Genomic DNA, 4,226 nt, shown 5'->3' with positions numbered 1-4,226 from the left:
GTTTAAATAAATGTGCTTACTTCGTTCATTGATTTGAAGAATTTTCAAGTTTGGACTAGAATAATTTGTTGTCAAAAGTGATTCTATAAAATTCAAAAGTTCTTGTAATAGTTAATTGAGTGTTACAAAAATTCAAGATTGATTTTCTAGATTTTTAAGCGTTTGATTTTCTGTGGAAAATGTTAGCTTGTATTTTGGAAGGATTTGTATTCAATTGCCAATGGGAGAATCAGTGGCATTCTTTCTACAGTTACGAGAGAGTTTGAACATGTCACATAATGAAAATAACCTATCTGTGTTTGAGTGTTTAACGCTATAAAGGTCAGGGACACAGTAAATCATCTGCCAGTTGTCTTGTTCAATGATTACATGTTGAACTTGCACTTGTTGGGGTAAGTAAATGGACAAAAAAAAAACTCAATGTTGTGAAATAATAAAATGAAAGGCTACAAAGAGACAAACTTCCAGTGATATCTTCATTATAATTTTTAATTGTTGTTTTAAATATTGGAATCTGGAATCAATTGTACAGTAATTAGTAGCTGTTTTCGTCATCATTGTTACTTATTTTAACGCTGGTACTGAGTACCGGGACTTACTTGATCCGCTTTAGTCCAAGCCGTATGCCTTTTAGGCATATCGCTTTTCTTCCAATGAACCAATAAATGACCTAACAGCATTAGTCACTTTTGGCAGCAAGATCATGAGGAGAAATTACTTTGCAGTTTTGATGTCAATTGCTGTTAAACCAATCGGGTAGTCTCGTTTGGCTGTGCGATTTGTATGATTGGTTATTAATGATAAATATATCCAAATGAAGTATTTTATTGGCTGATGCGCTGCGATTGGTACTCGACCCTGATATATACCGGGTATAAGGTATTTGAGAATTTAGAGAAAACTATCTCCACAGGTCATTTTTCCATCTCTCATTTTTACAAAGGATATAAGCATTGCAGGGATGTTCAACCTGGCGTCATTCTTTGGAAATAGAAAGCCAGCAAAATTTAAAAGACGCTACTCTTTCACCAACTTGCGCATGTTTTGGCTAGAAAAATCTCAAGTGCTCTCCTGCTGCACAGTAAAGGCATGATCAACTATGCAACCTCTCTTTAGAGTCTTCTTACATAACTTTCTCATTTTCTGGATGATTCTATTTGCAAAATTTCTTGCTTATTAATTATATATGTTTGTTTAGAAATTTCAGCAACTGTTGAAAGCATTAACAAGTAAAGCGAGTTAAGTTTCCAATAAGAAAAATTAAGATTGGGATACAACTGAATAGGTAAGTAAGAATATTATACATTTAAATAGTAAAGGAAAAGTGAAAATAAAACAATAATTCAGCACCTATGCCTGAATAAGTGTTGAAAGCAACAGCTTCGACACACTTCGAGAGAAATTTCCGCCTAGGACATCGAGTGTAGAAACTACGTATATAGCTATTGTAATTTAAAACAGACACTCTATTTATTTGTATAACCATCATGGCCAGGTGGTTAAGGCGCTCGACTCGTAATCTGAGGGTCGCTGGTTCGAATCCCCGTCACACCAAACATGCTCGCCCTTTCAGCCATGGGGGCATTATAATGTGACGGTCAATCGCACTATTCGTTGGTAAAAGAGTAGCCCAAGAGTTGGCGGTGAGTGGTGATGACTAGCTGCCTTCCCTCTAGTCTAACCTTCCACTGCTAAATTAGGGACGGCTAGCGCAGATAGCCCTCGTGTAGCTTTGCGCGAAATTCAAAAACAAACAATAACCATCATAGAACATTTATCTCCAGTCTGGAAACGTGCAAATTGATCACTTTCCATGCATTTGATCAGAACATCAGTAAAAAACACGAACTTGTACAGTGATCACAGATAAGGTAAAAATTTATCCGTTATTGCTTTGAATGAATAAAAAAATAACGAGACATACGACTCCAGATTAAAATAAATATAAAGCTATAATATAAACGATTAAATAGCCAACACGATTTCTAAATGTCGAGCACGATGACGGCACCCATGGATGCAGTGCATTTAGTGCCCAAATAGCAAACTGTTACAAGGCCAATGAACTTGGATATCTACCACTGATTTCTTCCTCACCTACAGACCACTCCATTGGCATGACACACACCATCATCACCTGTGACCAAGCAGCTTATGAGGTTGCATATGCACTGTGCAAGCAACATTCGGATGAGTTTATAAATGTAATACTCATATTAGGTAGTTTTAATTTCAGCCATAACAACATGAAGGCTGTAACAAAGATCATGAGAAGAAGGGGGAGTTGAAAATATTGTGGTTGCTTACTGTTACCAGTCACTATATGCTCCAACAGAGATAAAAGCTGAATTTGCATTGGCAGGCTCTCGAAGACTGGTGTATACAGCATAACAAAGACACAAACTGTATGGAAACACCTTTCTGATGTCATACAAGAGCTGAATAATAAAGAAGCCAATCAATATGTATATGGGATACTGGATGATGCCAAGCCAAATTTGGAGAAAGCTCAAACCATTTTGTTACAGTTCAAAGAGGATAAGTCAGTTTCTGAAACATTTACATTGTGAATAACATTTTTGGATATGATGGAAAGTCTCCTCTGCTTCCTTTTTACTCAGCATGAAGGGAACTGGTTGGGCTATTTGGATAATGCTAGAAAGATGCTACCATATATAGTGGCTGCTGAACATCATAAGTATGGAATGAACCCGAGCCTTCATCTCAAAGAAATGAAGAGTTTTAAGAAACAGTACCTCAGTTGTATTATAGGTTCCTTAATGGTGTGTCCCTATATATGGTATTGGAATAAACTTACAATGCTAAAGTAAAGCAGAAAAAGGGTCTCACTGGTATCAAATTGAAAACCAATCTCCAGAGAAAATGTTTGTACATAAATCCCATCACAGCAGCAGTAGCTAAAAACTGAAAAGGATTTTGAACCTAGAGCCTGATACACCAGCAATATCTCGTCACCATGAAGCCGGGTTATCACATATCACTTGAGGTATTCAAGCTGTATAGTGAGATCTCCGGGTAGTTTCAGTGAAGGTTGGAAACACATTCAACGATTCTTATCCAGTAAATCTGGTATATATTTCCGACAGACATACATACTTCTCGTGAAACACTGAAATATCTCACCCATGTAAAACAGATTGGTTAAACTCAATACCTTTGAAGCTGCATCAGAAATAAATATTCTGTAGAGGGTATCTCAGATCATGGCTGCTGGCAGAAAGGTGAATCTACAAGAACTGGTTGGTCAACATGAATGCACAGAGATACCCCTAATACTGTTTGACAACACAGGAACAATTCAACTCTAGTGAAAGTAATGGAAGACACCAGGGTTAAGACCATGAATAATCTTCCTGCAGATGATAAGGTTTCAGCTTCAGTGGTAGATGCAATGTCTGCTATGCATAGATGGTCATTCTAACCAGGTGAAACATTCCAGGATGTTGAAAAATAACCTAATGATGGACATCCCAACAGGCACTATTAGTATACACTTTTGCTGTAACAGATATGATAACACACCAAGCCTAAAGTATATGGAGGGAGAAAGACGAGGAACACTAAATATGAAGAAGTTGTATGATATACAAGGCAATTTCCCTACCACAGCTTTTCATGATTTTGCTCTGGCTCATGACAACAAAGGGGCATTGATATTTTTTATCCCAGAAACGTGGTTATCTCTCCTTTCTCAGTGTTCTGTTCCCCTCTTATTCTCTAGTGGATTCACTGATCAATTGCAAACTGTGATGATGAATGCCAACCAATCACAACAAGTACCAGTTCTCAGTTCATCACATGAAGAAACTGATATGAAGATGCTGCTGCATATATTATACAGTGCAGTAGTTCTGATAACACAACGAATTATCATCCATGCTAATGCTACTGATGTTATTGTGTTGAGCATGTACTACTTTGCGAAAAATTCTGTACTAAATCAATTATGGGTTAGAACAGAACCAAACTCCTTTATACCTATTCACCAGGTGGTTTCTGCACTGGGAAAGGACAAGTATTTACTGTTGCTCTACTTTCATGCCTTCTCAAGAAAAACTGACACCAGCTTTATATATGGAATGGGCCAAAATATATTGTGTAAGGCCTTGCCATTTGTTGAAAAAGAACAGTTTAAAGCATTTCCCGAATTCCCACATACAGATAAGAGCATCTTTGATGAACTAATTACTTCCAGCAAGGCATTG

Source organism: Limulus polyphemus, unplaced genomic scaffold, assembly GCF_000517525.1.
Source record: "Limulus polyphemus unplaced genomic scaffold, Limulus_polyphemus-2.1.2 Scaffold2192, whole genome shotgun sequence".
Lineage (NCBI taxonomy): Eukaryota > Metazoa > Arthropoda > Merostomata > Xiphosura > Limulidae > Limulus > Limulus polyphemus.
Note: the sequence above shows the minus strand (reverse complement) of the source record.